We start from the raw sequence: 22,280 nt of genomic DNA on the forward strand, positions 1-22,280 counted from the left end.
AAAGAGCACTGACTCTTTTACAGTGTGCTGGGTAAAGGTTAAGGGAGAGATACAGAGACTTAAATCAGTAAATATAGTAAACTCTTAAATTAGGTTGGAAAGCCTAGTAGGTGCTTGTAGCATGGGTGGAGAAAGATTTCTCACACAGAGATTAGAATATAAAAGTAAAAAAGTTCATTTTATCTTCTTAGAGGAGACAGAGAACGAGAAAACAAGAGCGAAAGAGAGGGAGAGAGAGGAAAGAGAGGAAGAGCAGGGAGATGACATGGCATCCCAAAGAAAGAGAAGGAAGATGCCAGCACTGAGGCCAAGTGGCTTGCTGATTTTAAGTAGAACCAAGAGGAAAAAAAATAGAGATGGCTGTCAGTTGATAACAAGAGTGGCAGCAGGATGTCAAAATCCAAGAGTTGGTTTCCTGCCTTTCCTTGGAGACGAGATTATCGGTGGTATTATCGCAGGAGATGTGACTCTGTCCTCAGGATATGGTTGAGGCTGTAGCTCATTCTCCTGCTGTTTACTCAGGAACTCTGTAAAAGCAGCTTCTCAAAGAACAATTTTGAAAGAGAGAGGTTTACATCTCTTTTCCGTCCATTCAGTTCTTTTCAGAAGTTGTGCAAAACAGAACTCCTGCAGGGTGCCTGCTGGCCAGAGAACTCAGGATTGATCTTTAACTGTTACAAGTAATTGCAGTATTAGGTGTTTTCCTGTTATGTTTGCAAGGCCACCCTTTTCACTTACAAGTCCTATAATCAATGTCTGTATATGCTAAAGTACGGGCATCAAGGTGTCAATGACCACTTTTTCCTGAGTTTATCAGTTAAGGTTGAGTCAGAAAAACAACAGCTATTCCATGTACTACAGTTTTTAAAAGTTAAGTCATGAAATTATATCTCTCAAAGATCTAAAGTACTGTAGTTTATTAAAGCTGCTACCAATGTTCTCAGCCTGAGTCAGAAAAGTGTGTGTGTGTTTTTAAGAGGAGTCTCGCTATGTTGTCCAGGCTGGTCTCAAACTCCTGGGCTCAAGCGACCCTCCTGCCTTGGCCAACCAAAATGCTGGGAATTATGGGCGTGAGCCACTGCGTTCAGTCCCAGAGCGTGTGGTTTTCTGGTGTTCAAAAGGAAGCCTTTATAATTTTCTGGGTAGCTCCTATTAAGTATTCCATCCTTAGCAGTCAAGTAGGTGGCTCTCAAGAGTGAGCTAGAAAATTGGTATCAATTTCAGATGTACTGAGACACCTTGCTGCAGCTACCTTCAGAGAATATCACCTTCTCTTTTTATTCCACCTTCGAAATTTTGTGTGATGGCTTCCCATTGGTAGATTTCAAACCAGAAGTACATGGAGAAGGGCATTCTGAGGCATGTAGTTCCAGGCGTATCCTGTGCAGTACAATGAAAATATAATCATATAGATGAGTAGACGATTATAGACTATCAACACTTATCAGGTGCCTCTGAAAAATAAATATACATTCTAGAATTAAAATATACATAGTTTTAGGTGGTATCCGTTGTTGAGGATCTAATGATTTCTTTTGGGGGTGACTTTTCACTCTGATCTAAGACATTCTGTAATAAAGACATCTGCACTAGAATGTTTATGACAGCACAATTCACAATTGCAAAGATGTGGAAACAACCCAAGTGCCCATCAATACATGAGTGGACTAAGAAAATGTGGTATATATATACCATGGAATACTACTCAAACACAAAAAACAATGGTGAACTAGCATTCACCTCTTATATTATCGTGGATAGAGCTGGAGTCCATCTTTGGAAGTGAAGTATCACAAGAATGGAAAAACAAGCACTACATATACCCTCCATCAAATGGGTACTAACTGATCAACACTGAGGTGCTTACATGGAAGTAATATTCATTGGTTGCCCGGCCAGTGGGAGGGGGCTGGTGGGGATGGGTAAACTCACAACTAATGGATGTGGAATGCACTGTATAGGGGAAAGGCAAGCTTGTAGCTCTGGCTTGGGTGAGGCAAAGGCAGTATATGTAACCAAATGTTTGCACCCCCACAATATTCTGAAATTTAAAAAATAAATAAAAGAGCTAATATTAAAAAAAATACATAGTTTTAAATTCATCAAATGTATTAAATCAGATTAGATATAGCTGACAAGAGAAGAAACTATCCAGAATGCAGCCCATAAAGATAAGGAGGTGGAAAGTAAGAATGAGAAATTAAGATATGTGGAGGATAGAATGACAGGGTTTCAGTAGAATACAGGTTAATATACTCAAACTAGGTAATTGAAGAACATTTAGAAAAGGAATTGTTCATAAAATGTGAGTGCAGTGAAGTTAAGAGATTAGGAAGATGAGGAAAGGTGTGGGAAAACCTTACTGGAGTTAAGCATGGACAGAACTTGGAGGTTAGGTTGTTGGATGGGTAATGCAAGTGTTCCAGTTGCGTGTGAATTGAGGCTGGGAGGAAGACTTTGAGAGGAAGAATAAGGAAAACAAAGCACAGATTGAATGAGAGTACAGTCTGGAATGTCGGCTTTAACTCAGTGCCTGAAGATGACATAGAAAAAGTACATTATCTGTTTTTGGGTCAAGGGGCCTGAGCAGGCTGAGGTCCAAGCAGTGTCAGAGGCCTAATGAAGTCAACACATTATGTGTTTGCTCAGTGTTCGAGCGGTATGTTCATGAGCAACTGATGCAGTCTTGAAGCTCTAAGTGTCAGGGGTTTATACAACGAGTGTGCCAGTACCCCAGGTCCAGTGTACACACAGGGGCCTGAAGTTTCTGGGAGGTTAAGGCTTCACATGGAATCAAAGAATAATATGGAGGATTTGGGAAGAGGTGGCCATTGGCAGAGTTGTCCCCCTGTGACCCTGATTTGTCTAGATTCCTGTTTGCTTAGCTCCAATGCTGTCCCAGCAATGTGGGCTACCTAGAAGTCCTAGTATTATACTTTGAGTAGTAAACATGGCAAGGACTGGAAAGAAGGGCTTTTTGATGGCAGCCTACTAAGTCGAAAAAAGAAGCCACTGACATAAGCTTTCCACTATTGGGATGTTTGGTTGCCAGCTGCCTTCTGCACTTGAAAACGGAAAGTTTGGCCGGGCGCGGTGGCTCACGCCTGTAATCCTAGCACTTTGGGAGGCCGAGGTGGGCAGATTGTTTGAGCTCAGGAGTTCGAAACCAGCCTGAGCAACAGCAAGACCCCGTCTCTACTAAAAAAATAGAAAGAAATTAATTGGACAACTAAAAATATATAGAAAAAATTAGCCGGGCATGGTGGTGCATGCCTGTAGTCCCAGCTACTTGGGAGGCTGAGGCAGAAGGATTGCTTGAGCCCAGGAGTTTGAGGTTGCTGTGAGCTAGGATGATGCCATGGCACTCTAGCCTGGGCAACACAGTGAGACTCTGTCTCAAAAAAAAGAAAAGGGAAAGTTGAACCAAACAGATCTTTCAATTTGGAACAAAGCAAGCGCTAAAGGGCTATTTCTCAGTATAAAGGTAGACTGAAGGCTATTTGGCTTTGGATTATACTTCTCTATCCCCCACACAAACCAAATTCCTAGACTTGGAAAAAATGACTTTTATCTCCAAGCAACATAAATGTTAACTACAGTAAGAAGAGTTAAAAAAATAAAATTATTAATCCTGGGACTGGTATGAAATATATCTCTTGAATGTGGTGTCTTTATACAAGGCACGACGTGAACATCTATTCGTGGAGGCTTTGCATTTCTACGTAGTTGTTAGTACATTTGGGATGTAAATTTTGTTTTGAGGAAGGAGCAGGGCAACTGAGATTAACTATAGGATACTAAAAACTCCTCCCAATCCCCATCTCTACCCCCAGACTTTTGTTTTACACAAGCCTCTTCTTCCCTCAAAGATGTTCAGAACATATTATTATATCACAAAGGAATTGACCTAATTTATAATGTTTAGGCATGATTTTACTATAACCTGTATAGTGTCTGACCATCGCTGTCACTTTTCTGGCTTCACTCTTTTCCATTCAAAGAAAACTAATAACTTTTATATTTGTTCCAAGTAGAAATGGATTTCCGCAGACCTCATTTTTCTGACTCATAAGCTGGTCCTTTTTGCTGCCTCGCGTTAGCCAAGTTTTTCATTTCCTGCACTAGGTGTCTATGATGTTTCTGTTTTTAATGATGCCAAAAGAGGCAGCTCTATTATGGTGTGCTAAAAAGGAGCCCTGTTCTCAGTTACTGCCAGTGTCTGTTTCCACAACACCCCTCTTTGGTCTCTTGGGTGGTCGTTCCTGGCCCTGTTCACCACTGCGTAAGTTTCTGGGACCAGTGTGCTGCTGTCTTGCACCAATGCAGATCTTTGAGTATTTCACTCTTTTTTTATAGTAGTTGTGTGCCTTAAGGTGCAAGTGAGTCCTGGGTAGACCAATTCAAGGAAAATCTGTGTGCCAGACATCACGGTATCTAAATCATCCATTCCCGCCCACCTTGCCCACTTTTCTCCATATCTAATTAGTGTGTCTTCATCCTCTTTTTCCTTAGGATGAGTTCTTTCCCTGGAGACTTCTTGGTATCATCTTCCATAAATAGATCTCTGGTGTCCTGTCGCAGTTCAACTAGTTCCTTACTCAAGCACAGGCCTGTGATACAACAAAGAAAAAAATAAAAAAATAGAAGAAAACCTTGAAAGAAAGAAAACTGAGGATCCAATCGGTATAGATGATATATAAATATATTTACTTTGGGCCAGGGGGGTGGGCTGGAGGAGAGAGCTGGCAAGGACAAGTGTCCTGAAAGCCACTAATGCTAAGCATAATGGAAGGAACAATTTGATTCGCCTGTCTCCTACTTACAATTTAGTAACCTGTACTTAAATAAATAGAAGAATTGAGAAATTGGCTTTAAATGCCCTAGTCAACAATACCCCACAAGCTCCCCATAGTAACCTCCTCCCACATTAGCTGTCTGACTTTGTCTCCTCCCTGGAGCCTCTTCAATCACTCTGCTCCAGGTACACTGGCCTATTTTCTGTTCCTCAGATACACCAAATGTGCTATTTCCTCAACGCCTTTGCACTTGCTCCTTGATTTCCTCCAGGTGTCTGTTCAAATACCAACTTTTCAGGGAAGCTTTCCCCGACCACACTATCTAAGCTAACACCCCCTTTCTCACCAACCCACTTTCCTCTGTATAGTGGCTATCCGGCATTCATGGTTTCCCCAAATCTTTTGCACATCTTCTCTTCATTTTAGTAGTTTCCCATATTGTGAGTCCAATGTAAACTCCAAATTTTCTAATGGAGAGTTTTTAAAAAATCTGGATTCTCCAACCTCCTTTGCCAGGGGAGTGCAGATACCACCAACTGGATGGAAGGCTTTGATTTGGAAGGCGGCTGTGTGACCAACAGGGTACACATGGGCACACATTGTGCTCATGTAGGTGTCAGCAGGAGCCATGGGCTTCCAGGTTGGCAGGAGCAAAAGCAGCCTTCCTGACTGTGCCAAAGGCAGCGTGCTGCAAAGGTCAGTAGTGGCAACACCGGTGGCTGTTAGCAGTGGCTCATAGCTTCCTGTCAGACAGTTTCACAGTATAGTTCTGGAGATTGTTTTTCTGTGAGCTTTCTATTAGTCCTTAAATGCCTTCCTGCTGGGACAATTGGTGGATTCAGTTGTCTGCACTTAAAACTCCGAGTGCTACAACATGCATTTGTGCATTTGTTGTTCCTCATGGCATCCCACATATTATTTATTTGTTTGCTTATTATCTACTAGATGTGTCCCCAGTATCTACAACAGTACCCAGTCCATAGTAGGTGTTCAATAAATATTTGATGATAGAAAAAAATGGGCTAAACTTGACAGGGTCTCTTTTAAAATATCATCTAGACATTTTAATTATTGGCATTAGTTATCTCTTATTGCATAATTACCCGAAATCTTCATGGCTTAAAATAACAAATATTTAATATCCCCCATAGTTACTATGGGTCAGGAATCTGGGAGCAGTTTAGCTGGGTGGTTGCCATCAGGATGTAGGCAGGGGCTGCAGTCAGCTGAAGGCTTGAATTGGGCTAGAGGGTCTGCTTCCAAGATGGCTCACTCACATAGCTGTTGGCAGGCGGCCTCAGTTCCTTGCCATGTGAGTCTCTCTCTAGGTTACTTGAGTGTCCTCATGTCAACGCTGCTGGCTTATTCCACGGAGCAAGTGATAAGAGACACAAAGAAAGAGAAACAGACTGAGAGACAGAGAAACAGAGGCAGAGACTGAAAGAGTCAGAGAAAAATAGAAACAGAGAGACAGAGATACACACACAGAGACAGAGAGACACAGAGACAGAGACACAGAAACAGAGACAGAGAAAGCAGACAGCACAGTGTCTTTTCTGATCGAGTCTCAGAAGTCTAACTCTGCCACTTCTATCACATTGTATTCATTACAATCACTTAGCTCTACCCACACTCAAGGGGCGGGGAATGATCCTCCACCTTTTGAAGGGAGGAATATCAAATAATTTTTTGACCTATTTTAAAACCACTGTACCCACAAACACAGAGTGAAAAATAGTTGTAAGCCAATTTCCCATCTCTTTCTTGGACTTCCATCAAATGTCTCTTCATCTCCTTTTCCTTAGTAATAATATCCCCAATATTATTTGGCAAAGCACTCTGTCCAGCCAAAATACCATATTTTCTGCCTCTTTTTAAAATTTCAAAGTATTATGGGGGTACAAATGTTTTTGGTTACATGGATCACTTCTGTAATGCTCAAGTCAGGATTACAAGTGTGCTCATCACCGAGATAGTGTTTGTTGTACCTGTTAGGTAGGTTTTTGCCCATGCCCTCCTCCTCCTCCCCACCGCTTGATTTCCTTTGAGATTTACTTCCCTCTATGTACATGTGTGCTCATCAGTTAGTTCCAATTCAATGGTGAGTACATGTGGTGTTCATTTTTCCATTCTTTAAATACTTCACTTAGGATAATGGTCTCCAGTTCCATCCAAATTGCTGCACAAAGCATTAAGTCATCCTTCTTCATGGCTGAGTAGTATTCCATGGTATACATGTACCACATTTTGTTAATACAGTCATGAATTGATGGGCATTTGTGTTGATTCCACATTGTTGTAATTGTGAATTGTGCTGCAATAAATATTCACATGCAGTTGTTTTTTTGACAAAATGACTTCTTTTCCTTTGGGTAAGTACCCAGTGGTGGGTTTGCTGGATTAAATTTTCTGCCTCTTTGAGGTCGAATTTGGCCATGTGAACCTCTGGGAGGCTGCTGACTCCATAGGAGGTAGACCCCCTTCACACTTCTGCCCTTTCTTTCTTCTGCTCTTTGGTATGTGAACATGATGATGGGCCCTCCAGTAGACATCCTGGGCTGTGGGCAGTCTAGAGAGAGCACAAAAATAGAATGCATGATGGTTGTGAAGTCACTAAACATGCCCTATACTGACTACCTCTTCTATCTTGCTTAAACCAAATTTACTTTGGGTTTCCTGTTATTTATAACCAAACTTATTCTGATGCATGTATCCTTGGGCAAGTGATTCCAATTGTCTTTTGTTTACTCCCTCTTCTTGGGAAATTATCTATTCCGCCCCACAGAAACTCACTGGCAGAGCATAAACTAGAATCCATTGGTCTTCAATCCCAGCCCAGGTCTGCTTCTCCCTCGTGACATAGATTCTGTGGATGCCAAGGGAAGAAGTTCTTTTGTAGCCAGTTTGGAAAAGCCAGGAATTGCTGAAATTTTCTTTCAGTTCTTTAGATATTAGGGACATTGAATCATAACGAGATTCTCATGAATGCTTCACAAATTTTGGCTTTATGTTAGATGAACATCTCTCAGCAGGAGAGAAATTGCTTGTTTTATTGTCATTTGCTGGCTCCATCCACTGAATCCAACGTTTTATTCTTTACCCTATAATTCACCGAGACTTTCTGATATCCCTTATACTCAAACTTGTCTCTTAGAGTCCTTTCCAGACGCTAGAAAACCCTCTGTATTGACAATAGCATATTGTCAAAACATTTACATTTTATGCACCAGATACTTCATAGTCATCATTTCTAACCCTTGCAGCCATCTGGAACAGTAGCACCATTATCATCTCCATTTTAAAAACAGAAAATCAAGCCCTGGGACCTTATTCTGGGTTACACAGTTCAAAAGTGGCTGAGCTTGGATCCGAACCAGGCTCAGAATGACCCCAGAGCCAGTGTTCTTCCCACTTCTCCTGTTTTTTACCCTTCACTGAAATCTTGGTGGACACATTTAGTTGCAGTGGAAAGTATAAATATGGAATGAGAATTACAATGTAATTGCCAAATTGGCCCATCCCAGCATGCATAGTCTTGGAAATGTATCTGCCTATAACATTTTTTAACAGAATTTATTGAAATCAAATTGGCAAATCCTTGCAAGTGTGGGCCATCATCCAGGATATGCACATCACTTCACAAAATGGAATGTTACATTAAAATGATATTTGTTAAAATGGGATTTTTCGAGAGGGTTATGTTTTTGGTGAAAACACTCAAGCATTTAGAACTTGTCCACCTCTCTACTAAACTTCACCTCAGGTCTTTTCAGATGACAGAGCATCATTGGAGACCACAGGGTGCAAAGTTCAGGGAAGGCTGAGAGGGGTGGCATTGGGGTGAATGGAAGAGAAAGAGGGATGGTAGGACCACTCATGTGTTTCCACTTAGCACAATACATTTTTTCATTGGATTAATATTTTATTTAATCCTCACCTATCCTGACTTATGTTACTTTCTATTGTAAACCCAAAGGTCAGGGATCAGGATGAATTTTCTGGAGTTAATTTTAGTTACTCAACAAACCTTAAAAATGATAACACTTTCCCATAAAAGACTTTGTAAGAGGAGAAATATCCAGCATAGGTTGTTTGTTTGCTAAGGGATTTTTGCTTCCAGGAAAAGCAACTAAATAAAACCAGAAAGTCATAGAAGAAAGCATATTATATTATAATATCAATTGTAGCCAGAAAAACTAAAATATGATAATACATATCATTCATTTTCACAATTATTTATGAATACTCTTAAGAATACATTCCATGTGCGAAGCCCAGTATTAAGGCAAAAAATGGTAATTTTCTTGATTAGCTAAAAAAGATATTCTTATCTGAGATAAGGAGAGAAATATTGAGGGAAGGATAAACTGTTTTATTAATAAATCAAAAAGTATATGCAATCCAAGTGTTGTGATTTCTTAAATAAAAAAGACTAAATTTAAAAAATAGGAATTTCTTTACATCAGCAATTTCAGTCATTGTTTGCGACATAGCAGTGTCTTCAGTATACTAATGAGATTTTTGTGAATTCTTAAAAAAGAATAAAAAGTAAATTTATTTAAACTAATAGTTATGCCAGATGATATATGGAGACAAATGGGGGAAAGGGGATGTTGCTGAAAAATCAAATGCTGACCATACTTTTAAATTTCCGGAGAGCTAGGGATTCACTTGGGCACAAATCGAAGATGAGGTTTGCAGAAATAACTGATTATTCTTATTAATTGAGGTATAATTTGTAAGAGTTGTATCTTGGGTAATGGAAAGTATACACAGAGAATTAAGTTCACCATTCCTGCTTTGCCATTTTTTTTCTAGCTGTATCACTTTCAGCAAGTTATTTAATTTCTCTATGCCTCAGTTTCTCTACTTATAAAATAGGCTGTAATTCATACTTATCTTCCAAGATTATCACTAGCATTAGAGAGGGTATAAAAAGCCACCAGTGTGATGTGAGAACTTGCTCAATAGTAGTTCTTTTTATTAAGTTGCGAGTACTCTTTTAAGACCAGGTGCAAGAATTAGAAAAATCACTTGGTAATCCTCTCATAGTCTTTTTTTCAAACGTGAATCATTGAAGTCTAAAATTTTTCTTAAAGATTTTAAAAAAACATGTAAATGAACAAAATACTTTCAAAATTAGTTCACTCTAAAGAATTCATGTAAGATAACATTAAAATGCTACACTCGTTACTTGGTCACAATTATTAATCACAATTTTTATGTAGCTTCAAATACCCATACAAGCACTTCGTGTAAAAATCTGACCAGTTCGGCATAATCAGTATTAAATTATTTTACTTGTTAAGGCAAGATGAGACAAAGGCCAATGATTTAAATGGTACTTTATTCATTTTTTCATGGAATTTCACATGCAAAAGTAAATTTGCCATGTGTATGGGAAATGGAACTAAAGAGAATGAATCATTAGGATCAAGGATAAGGAGGGAAATAATCAGGACATTGTTGCAAAAATGGTCTGGCCATACTGAGCTGCATTTCTTAAAGGAAATAAAGGTTTAGTTGCACAAGGGACTGCTTTTCTTCCTACAAACATCTATTCATTGGTGCATAAACTTCTTGATTTATGTTCTTGATGAAAATATTTTTTTTTCACAAGAATTGGATTTCCCTGACATCTGTTTAAATTTATTCTACATTGTCATGCTGGCTCAAATTCAGTCACTTACTTACATAATGGTTTGTGGCCATATACACATATAGAAGTATATGTAGGATTGGTAGTAAATTTTCCACTTTTACACAACAACCCTGCCCCAAAGTCATATCTGCTTTAGGGCTATGAATTAATGTTGAGGCTCTGCAAACACTATGTGACTGTAAATGAGGTAAAAATGAATTCCTTTTGTAAAAATGAAAACCAATACATCTCAGGAAAAACTAGAAATAAAGACATTCAGATGATGTGGAGAGTTTTGAGACACAGTCAAAATAGACTCTGGGGCCATATATTGCCAATAAATTAGCTACTGCTTGGCAATCTAATAAGCCCACAAAAAGCTCCGAAATATTTTTATATATAAGTGGAGTTTTCCTGTTGTAAGAAAAGAATATTTTTTCTTTTTATGACTCTAATCATTTTCAATATGAAATACTACTTTTTAATCTAGGCAAATAGTTATCAAAATGTTTCCAGAAAATCCACAGCAATTCAGAAGAAAACAAAAACTAGGTGGCCAAAATACATTTGTTTAAATGGACAGATTGAAAATATATTCAGCAAGGAAAAAAATATCTCCACTGAAATTATCATTGCAGAGGCACATTCTCCAAGATGTACACTACAAGGTGCTGAGAGGTAAACAGCATAACGTCTAGGCTAGAGAGCTGTCTTTTGAATGTTTGCCTTTCTAAATCTATTTAGATTATCTTGACCTTAATACATAAAAATTTATGGTATTCTTTTTAATGCTCAGAAAGCCTACCTTTCGTACACACTCCTTCAATATTAGGTAGCCATTAGAAATTAGGACATAACTCTAATTTCACATCTCTTTTGGGGAATGTAAAGGCCCATAATTGGATTCATGCAACCCAATAAATATAATGACTTGAGCCAACTCTCCCATATGGGATTTCAGGGGAAATAAAAGAAGACTGTTTATGTACTAGAAACCAGGAAATAGAAAAGCAGGAACATTGCTTCAGTGTCTGAAGCTGAAATTTGGTGTTGTAGTGTGACTGACCCTATGACTGGCAGTGATTAATTTTAGAAAGAGGCAGAAACAGGTAAAGCTTCTTCATTAGAAAAGGTATTCTATTTGTTACCATAGAACTTTTATCCACAGTTTTTCCTTCACTTTCTTCTCCCTCAGAGATGGTGTCTTTGTAAGTGAGGACAGTGGTTTGTATGATCTTCTGTTGGAAGGCTTACAATGCTTTTATGTAGTTAAAGAATCATGCCTGTTGAATTTGAGGTTGAATAAGACTGTGGGATTCTCCTTTATTCTTACATTTTTAAATTTAGAGATGTGAGATGAAGAACAAGTAGTGTATTGTTCTTCTGTCTTCCTTTAAAATCAAATCCACAGATTTATTTTGTGTCTTCAGTTATGTTTCCCTGATTCTCCCATGTTCCTTGTAGCTTTGCTTTGGTGTTTCAGCAGCCACCTCTACAGTCTATACAGACTAGTTCCAGCAGTCTTCACCAGTCAGCCTGGCTAGAGATTCTGGAAGCCTCCTAAACATTTTCACATATTTCACAACATGTGCACACTCCATTCTTCTTCATCTCTCTCTGGAGGAGAAGTTTGAGGGTTGTGTGCCTTCTTATAATCTCACAAAGCTGTTTGGGGCAAGATAAAACTCCTGCTCTTTTACTCTAGGGCAGTGCACTGAAATGATGAGATCTTGAGTGCAAGGTCCACTTCTCGTCCTTCCTCCTCAATGAGAAGCCTCAGGATTGTGCACCTCTTAACAATAGTATAGGCCGTTGAGAGTTGTCCACTCCTTTTTTCTGGAAGAGTGTACTAGAATGCCAGGAAGCTGGATGCAAAATCCAAGTAAATCTTCTCACTTTTGAGTTTTTGATTTTAACACTCCTTAAACAGATGGAAAAACCTACCATGCTCATGGATTGGCAGAATCAATATCGTTAAAATTTCCATACTGCCTAAAGTGATCTACAGAATTAATGCAATCCCTATCAAAATCCCATTATCATTCTTTACAGATCTGGAAAAAATAATTCTACGCTTTGTATGGAACCAGAAAAGACCTCGTATAGCCAAAGCAATCTTAAGTAAAAAGAACAAACTGGGAGGTATCAGTCTACCAGACTTCAAGCTGTACCAGCAGGCTGTAGTAACTAAAACAGCTTGGTACTGGCACAAGAACAGAGACATTGACCTCTGGAACAGGACTGAGAATCCAGAGATGAAACCATCCACATATGGTAATCTAATCTTTGACAAAGCTGGCAAAAACATACACTGGGGAAAAGAATCTCTTTTCAATAAATGATGCTGGGAAAACTGGATAGCTACATGCAAAAGAATGAAACTGGATCCCCACCTCTCACTTCTCACAAAAATCAATTCAAGATGGATAACAGACTTCACCTAAGGCATGAAACCTTAAGAATTCTAAAAGAAGATGTTGGGAAGACCCTTTCAGACATCGGCCTAGGCAAGGAATTCTTGAAGAAGAACCCCAAAGCAATCACCACAGCAACAAAAATAAGTAAGTAGGTGGAATTAAATATTCATCTATTGTTAGAAAAAGAAAAGAAAATAGTATATAGGTTTAGGACATACACACAAACATATTGAATTGCATTAGTACCTTTTTAAAAATATATTTTAACCCATTTCAAATAAATCATACTCTGCTAATTTTGAAGATTTCTAGGTCTAATTTCTCTATTTCTCTAATTGCTGTCATTATAGCAAGTGAAGAGTCTAATAGTCAGATAGCTGTTGTCAACTTGTCAAATTGGATTTTGTGTAAGAAGGTCTGGGAAATTCTCAGTTCTACACTTGGTGACAAGCCAGCTATTAGGGAGTCTTGGCTCAGAGGTTGAAATCTCAAGGGTTCATAAACAAAGTGATAAAGAATTAAATATGAATAACATCATGTCTGGTGGACCTTTTCCTGGAAGGGTGACACCTCGGAATCTTTGTTATAAAATTTTAAAGGCTTTGGGTTCTTATAGTTTAGGAGTTAAAAACCACTTTCTGTTCAAACTGTTATGTTTTCTAAGTGAAAATTCACTGGGTGTTAGCTGAAACCTTTGTGGCTGGACTTGAAAATTGGTGCAGGGGCAGGCTGAGTGGGAGGAATGGGATTTCCATAACATGTAGCTGGATTGCCCAGAACCAAACTGGTTATTTTACTATTTAGAAGTTGTGAAAATGCTGCATCCTCAAATTTCAAATTTGTTGATTTCCTAACCCAATAGTTATTGAACATACACTATGTAGACAAGGACTGATATAGACATTGCATATACATCTGTTAACAAAAGACACAAAATCCCTGCTGTTGTAAATATCACATTCTAATGTGACAAGAGAAGGAACAGACAAAAATCAATATAAATACATTTTATATGTAATGTATTTCTATAGATTTTATATATACATATAAAATGTGAAAGTAAAGAAAGAACAGAGAGTAGGAAGCCATGGGTGTGTGGATATGCTGGGGGCAGTGGACATGGCTAAGCTAGAGTGGTCAAGGAGGATCTCCCAGGAAGGTATATTTGAGTAACAATCTGAAGAAAGTAATGAAGTAAGCCATGTGATTATTCGAGAGAACATTCCAGGTTGAGGAACAAACAAAAGGGGGAGTCTGCATGGTGGAAGCAGTCTGAAGAGAAATGTGAGCAGGCAGGAGATGACAGGAGACTGGGTTGAGGAGGTAACACCTTACGTGGGCCTTGTGTGTCATGGTGGGGGCTACTGCTTCTACTCAAGAAGCCACTGGAGAATTTTGAGCAGAGGAGCTGGAGAATCTATTTATATCTTTACATTTAAAAAAAGATCGCTGTGGCTGCTGGGTTGATAATAAAGTGTAAGTTACAGCTGAAGTCTCCTCTTCTAAAGTTCATATGGTTATTAATTTCTGTAGGTTTCAGGGAAGCTGGCCACTGAGCAGTAGGTGGAGGGAAGACATAAATCCACTCATCTCACGTACACTATGGATTCTTCTGAGTTCAGGAGACGTGAAAGCAAAGATTCAGCTTAAGGTCATTGACAGAGTTAGTGTTGCTGCTCAGAAGGTTCTCCCCACAAATCATATGTGAAAACAGCACAGCAAGAAGGGGTGACAGGCTTTAGAATCAGGCAGACCTACCTATAATCTTTTTCATCTACTATCTGTGATACCTTTGTCAAATTATCTCATCTGTGGAAATGCAGATGCTATTGTCCATCTCATGGGACTATTATAAAGACACACACATAAAATCACATGCTACTCCCCAGCCTAGTGACTGGCACAAAATAGGATTGCAATAGATATTAAATTTCTTTCCTTCTTTGTTAGCCTTTTGAAATCAATCATCTCTATACCTTTTTGCAGACTTAATGATTACAGGTAACTTAAATACCTGTATTCAGAATGACTAAGATATATAATTTTAATTATAGATAATTTGGGTTATAAAGACAATTACTCTATGTGCTCAGTCTATGTGGAAGGATAGCTTAAGCAAAAAGCAAAAGCTGAGCAAAATTATTCTCAACCATAAGTTATTATTATTAAACGTTAATGGACTAAATAGAGAAGGAATTTCACTTACCTGTCTAACTAAGGAATCAGCATTATTTGTTACTTAATAACTATACCTTCCCTGTATACGTCCATGTTGGATTTGAACATTTGGAGCCAGTTCAAAAGTGATCATTTTCTCCTTAAAGGGAGAATACATTTTCTTTCTTTATATTACTGCTCATTGTCTAGTTTTCATGTATATTAGGAGAATGGCGGTGATCAAAGAGGTGAGAAAAATTAATATGAGCAAAGGCTTTTTGGATACTGTAAGAAATGTTTTGAGACCTCAGGCCAAGTCCATTTTCTGCTGCTATAACAGAATAGCACAGATAGAGTAATTTATAAAGAAGAAAATTTTATTTGGCTCATGGTTCTGAAGGCTGTGAAGTCCAAGCGCATGGTGCCAGCATTTGGTGAGGGTTATCCCAAGGCGGAAGGGTGGAAGGTGGAAGTGACAGCATGAGATAGAGAAGGAAGTGGGCTGAAGTCATCCTTTTCATCAGGAACCTGCTCCTCAACTCCGTAAATAACTCATTTTTGAGATAACAGCATTGATCCATTCATGAGGGCAGTGCCCTCATGACCTAATCATCTCTTAAAGGTCCCACCTCTTAATATCATCACAATGACAATTAAATTTCAACCTGAGTTTTGTCAGAAACATACAGACCTGATGTTCTCTGTTCCTGCTGACTTGGAGAAGAAATGTTCCCTAGACATCTCTTATAAAAAAATTACAAGGCTTCCACTGAGTACTTATCTAAGAACATGTACAAAGAAGGAGTTCCTATTTAAGAAATTAAATCTACAGATACTGTTGCCGTCTTTCTGTGGGCAGGGAGAGAAGTTATTTAAAGTAAAAAAAAAAAAGGCAGATTTTTAAAATAGTCTCAATGAAACATTACCTTCATGAATTATATGCTAAAATGAAAAACACTCATTCACAAATATTTTATTAAATATTTTCTGAGCACCAGAGATGTGACAGGGAATAAAACAGGCAAAATTCCCTGGTCTTGTGGAACTTATCTTCCAATCAAAGAAATAACAAAGTAAAATAAATGAGCAAACTAAATATTAAGTTTGATGATGATAAACACCATGGGGAAAAAAAGTCAAGCAGGGATTTAATAGGGACTACCAGAAGCAGGGGTTTAATTTTAAATAGGGTGGCCAGGGTGGTCTTATTGAGAAGATAAGATTGGAGCAAAGACTTGATGGAGCTAAGTGAGTGAGTCGGATAGATTTCTGATGGGAAGAGCAGTTCACACTGAGGAACAGCAAATGACCAGACCCTGAGTGGGGAGTTTGAAGAACTGGAAGGCTGTGTGGTTAGAACTGAATGAGAAAAGGGAAGAATCGAAAGACATGAAGTCATAGAGGGAATGAGGAATGTGGAGGTGATAAAGATCATGTGGGTCTTATAAGTCATGATAAGGAGATGGGAAACCAATGAAGAGCTTGGAGAGTGAAGTGATCTGGAATTTGCTTGCACAGAATGACCTGTGTGCTATGAAGAGGACTTTCTTATAGTGGGCAAGGATGGATGGAAACTTGGAGATTAATGGGGAGCTATTGCAGAAAGCAAGGCAAGAGCTGATGGAGGTCTGGACCAGGGTTGGATCACTGGAGGAGGAAAAAAATCATTTTATTATGGACATATTTAAAATGTAGAATTAATAGAATTTGTTGGTAGATTAGATTTGCATTGTTAGATAAAGAGAAAAATCAAATATGATGACAGAGGTTTTGGCACCTGGAGAAATGCACTTTAAGAAAAACAAGGAAGAGTGCAGGAAGAGCAGGTTTTGGATTCAAGAATTCAGTTTTTGGATATGTTAAGTCTGAGATGCTAAATGGAGATGCCAACTGGACAGCAAGACATACGAGGCAGGAGGTCAGGATATAAGTTGGTCTGGTTTGGAGATATAAATTTTGGAGTCTTCAGCATAAAGATATTACCTAAAGTTATTAATATAAGACATGATGAGATCACCAGGTATGTGAGTGTAACTACTGACCATTACTTTATTGGGTAGATGAAAGGTCACTAGCAAAGGAGTCTGAAAATGATCAGGAAGTTAGGTAGGGAAAACCAGGAAAAAAGGTGTTTCAAGGAGGAAAAAGGAAGTATAAAATATCTGTTATTCTGATTTCCCCCTAGAAACATTTATTTCTATGTCATTCATCTGCTGCTAAAGAAAATCATTGAGAAAAGTAGTATGAGAGATATTATGTATTCTGTTATGAAAATTCTCCAGTTTTTCCTATATAATATGCCAGATCATCTTAAGGCAAGGTTCACAAAACTATTTTATATGGGATGCTGGTTTCCTCTTATGTAGAAAAGAAGAAAGAATTTCAGGTTCAAACAAGTTTCATAAAACCAAGTTTTCTCATTTCAGAACTCATTGTAGCCTTATATGTTATTATATTTTATGACTCTCTAAGAAAATATAGTTTGGATGATATAGTATATGGTATCTCTCATACTTATTTGATCAAGATTCTTTTGATCATAATGAAACATTGAGGGGAGCTAATTATCTTGACTGCAACTTTGTTTCCCTAAAACAATATCCTTGTATAACTTTTCTCTGGCTCCTTATAGGACTTCTTTTATAAAACTGGGCTTAAAACATTATGTTAGCTTTTCCTGTAAGAAATAGTTGTATGAGTAATGACTTTGCTATTTTAAAGATACAACCACAGTTGAAGAAATTGATTAATCACTCAGTGTACTGTCTACAAAAACACTCATTAAGAAAGTCCTCTCAGAGCGCAGAGCCATGAAAATGTTCCTTTTAGATTTCTGTCTGTGGAACTGTGATGGTCTATAAATAAAGATATTACATAAATAAAGATACTAAGTTAAATTAATATCTTTATCTGTACCTATATAACGTAGTATAAAGAATTGACTGTGATTACGAAGGCTGAAAAATTTTATGATCTTTCATCTGCCACCGGAAGACCTGGGGGAGCTGGCAGTGCAGTCCCAGTCTGAGTACAAAGGCCAGAAAACCAGGAGAGACAATGGTATAAGTTCTAGTTAGAGAGCCAGAGAATAACAATGTCCCATCTTGAAAACAGCTGGGCAGAGAAAGTGAATTCTCCTATGTCAATGAAACATAGTGAGGGGAGCTAATTAACTTGAATGCAATCTTGTTTCCTTGAAACAATAGCCTTGTATAATTTTCCTCTGGCTCTTTACAGCTGCAGTCCCCAACCCCTGGGCCATGGCCCAGTACTGGTCTGTGGCCAGTTAGGAACTGTGCCGCACAGCAAGAGGTAAGCAGTGAGCAACCGACAGAGTGAAGCTTCATGACCCAGCGAAGCTTCATCTGTATTTACAGCCACTCCCCATCACTCGCATCACTGCCTGAGCTCCATCTCCCGTCAGATCAGTGGTGGCATTAGATTCTCATAGGAGTGCGAGCCCTACTGTAAACTGTGCATGCGAGGCATCTAGGTTGTACTTTCCTTATGAGAATCTAATGCCACTCTGGTCTGTAGAAAAAATTATCTTCCATGAAACCAATCCCTGGTGCCAAAAAGATTGGGGACCACGGCTTTAGAGGACTCAAGTCTCTGATGGATTGGATGAAGGCCACCCACATTGGGGAGAGCCATCTTCTTTACTCAGTTTATTAATTCACATGTTAATTTCATCTAGTTACACCCTCACAGACACAACAGAATAATCTTTAACCAAATATTTGAGCACTTCAAGTCCCAGTTGACACATTAAATTAACCATCACAGGAGTCTAAATGGAAATTATACCTATATAAAGTTGGAACACCAAATGTCTTTACCCTTAGTAACATGATAAAATAGAAAAACCTCCCAGGCAACTGCAAAGCTAATCAATTATCTCAAACCTTGGCTTTGAACAGAGTGGGGAAAATATGCTGTTGAGAAATTGGAACCATGAGTTGACCCTATGTGAGTTTGTAGTACGAAATCACATTACCTATTTGGCTTCCAGAAAACTTTAAACCAAAAATTAAATTAAAAATGACTATAAACTTAAATATCCCAGAAGCTTGGCAGAAGCAAATACAAATTCTTTTGGGAGGAACCTACTTTTATCTCAGCTTTCAAAAAAATCCCACAAGTAAATGAAAAAAAAATAAGTGTTACAGTTCAAAGTAAAGCATAACTAAGCATATAAGGAAAGTTCAACAAAACCCAGCAAAAAAACCATCCTCAGAAACAGGCAAGAAAAGGACTTCAGATAAGGAAACTATTAGGCATAGGCTTAAAACGATTATGTTTAAAAGATAAAAAACCATGAAAATATGCAATGTAAACAAGAAACTATAAAGAATTACCAGAGTAGGCAAAGAAACCAAATGAAATGTCAAGAAATGCTTGTACCATATATAGATATATAATTGAAATTAAAAACTCAAATTTAACCCAGAACATTAAACACAAAGGAAAAGGGAATTTGTGAACTACATAAGAGATATGAACCAGGAAAATGCAGCACAATGAAATAGAGCACTGAAAGAAATATCAGTCAAGACACAGAAGGAGGGAGTGAGATTGTATTAGTTATTTATTGATGTATTATAATATTAACACATTCTCTAGCAGCTTGTAACAATACACATTTATTATCTCAGTTTCCATGAGTCAAGAGTTCAAGCATTCCTTTATTGGGTTCTCTTCTCAGGATGTCACAAGACTGCAATCAAGGTGCTGGCTAGGCCTGTATTTCCATCTGAGGTTTGACTTGGGAATGGTCCATTTCCAAATTCACTTAGGCTTTTGGCATAATTCAGTTCCCAGTGATTGTAGGACTGAGGGCTCAAGTTTCTTGCTTGCTATTTATTAAAGGTTGCCCTCAATTCCTAGAGGTTTCATACTGTTCCTTGACACATGTGGTTAACAAACATGGTTGTAGGCTTCCTCAGAATTAGGGATGGAGAAAGAGAAGGAGGCAGGAAGGGAGGGAAGGACAGAGACACAGAGGGAGAGAGACACTACAATCTTATGTACATAAAATCACCTAAAGCCTATCATATTTGCCATACTGTATTGTTTAGAAGTAATTTACAGGATGCACTCGCATTCAAGGGGATGGCATAATATAATGGTGCAACAAACATCTATTTGGTGTTCTAGAGGAAGACAAAGAAAATTGGGAATTGGGCCCTAAAAAATTTCCAGAACCAATTAAATATGGTAGAACCTAGATTCTTTTTGGCCAGTGAAATTGAAACAAGATAAACAAGAACAACAACAACAAAAACCCAACACCACCACACCCCATCATATTTGATTTAAACTTCGGAACATCAATTCACAGAGAATATTTTTTAATTACTTAGAGAAAAAGAATGGGTTAGTTGTGCAGAAATGATAGACAGATAACTGAATTCTCAACAAAAAGTCAAGCCAGAAGGCAATAAAAAAATAGTTGAGTGAAGGTTCTTAGAGACAAAGACTAACAACCTGTAATTCTATACTCAGCAAAAATATCGTTAAAGAATGTGGAAAATATAAAGACATTTTAGAGAACAAAAACTAAGAAAGTTTTCTACCAGCATATTTTCATGAAAGAAATTATAAAGACTGTATCCCTGCAGAAGAAAAATTATCTGAGATGGAAGATCTGAAATGCAAGAAAAAATGAAAAGCACAGAAGTGCTATTAATAAATATGTGAGTAAATTTAATCACAGATTAACTATATAAATTAACATTAGTAATGTCTTAGGGAACTTAAAAAGTAGAATAAAGATCTATGACAACAATATAAATTCTTGGTGGTGAGAGTAAATGGTGAGAAGGCAGTTCTTTCAAACGGCGAGAAAGCAGTTCTTCTCAAATCATCTGTGATGAAGGAAGGACAAATTTTTAATTTTTCCAATACATGGCAGAGCAATACTTTTATAAAATACAACGAAACTATTTACAAGAAAAATAAAATAAAAAGATATATACATACAAACTTTAGAAGAAAATAAATAATAATAATCACAATAGAATTAATAGTAAAAACATAAAATCACTTAATTTGTTCCAGGTACTTTTTTGTGCTTTTAGTATATTGATTCATTTACTCTTGAGAACAACCCTATATGGTATGTACTATTATTAACTAATTTTACAGATGAGATTACTTTCCACAGGAAGGTTAGAAAATAAAGCAAATAAGCAAAAAGTAATATAAGAATAGACATTTACAATATGAAAAATCCAAAACAAAAAAGAACCAACAAAACTAAAAGTACATATTATTTTATTTCATTTCATTTCAGAATTTTATGGTGGTACACATGTTTTGGTTACATGATTTGCTTTTGTACAGTTTGAGCTGAAATTGTAAGTCTGTCCTTCAGCTAGTTAGTGTGCATTCTACCCATTAGTTGTGAATTTACCCATCCCCTCCTCCCCACTCCCACCTATTTGATTTCCCTTGAATTTTACTTCCATATGTGCACATAAATGTTGATTGATTAGTTTCAATTTAGTATTGAGTACATGTGGTGTTTGTTTTTCCATTCTTGTGATACTTCACTAAGAAGAATGGCTTCCAGTTCCATCCAGTTTGTCACAAAAGATACTCGATTTCCATTTTTTTTATGGCTGAATAGTGCTCCATGGTATACATATACCACAATTTATTAATCCACTCATGTATTGATGGGCACTTGCATTGCTTCCACATCTTTGCAGTTGTGAATTGTGCTGCTATAAACATTTTAGTGCAAGTGTCCTTTTTACAAAATGTCTTTTTTTTCCCCCCTTTGGGTAAATACCTAGTATTAGTAGGTATTTATCTTTGGGTAAATAGTATTAGTAGTTATTACCTTTGGGTAAATACCTAGTAGTGGGATTGCTGGATCAAATGGTAGGTCTATTTTTAGTTCTTTGAGTTACCTCCATAATACTTTCCGTAGAGATTGTACTAGTTTCCAGTCCCACCAACAGTGTATAAGTGTACCTTTCTCTCTGCATCCTTGCCAGCATCTGTTGCTTGGGGTCTCTTTGATAAAAGCCATTCTCACTGGAGTTAGCTTATCTCATTGTGGTTTGGATTTGCATTCCCTTGATGATTAGAGACATTGAGTATTTTTTCATGTTCTTGTTTGCCATTAATCTATCTTCTTTTTAAAATTTTCTGTTCATATCTTTGCTCACTTTTTAATGGGGTTGTTTGATCTTTTTTCTTGCTGATTTGCTCATGTTTTTTGTAGATTCTGGGTATAAGCCCTTTATTGGATGTATAGCA

Source organism: Propithecus coquereli, unplaced genomic scaffold, assembly GCF_000956105.1.
Source record: "Propithecus coquereli isolate 6110/MARCELLA unplaced genomic scaffold, Pcoq_1.0 Scaffold144, whole genome shotgun sequence".
In the NCBI taxonomy this organism is placed as follows: Eukaryota; Metazoa; Chordata; class Mammalia; order Primates; family Indriidae; genus Propithecus; species Propithecus coquereli.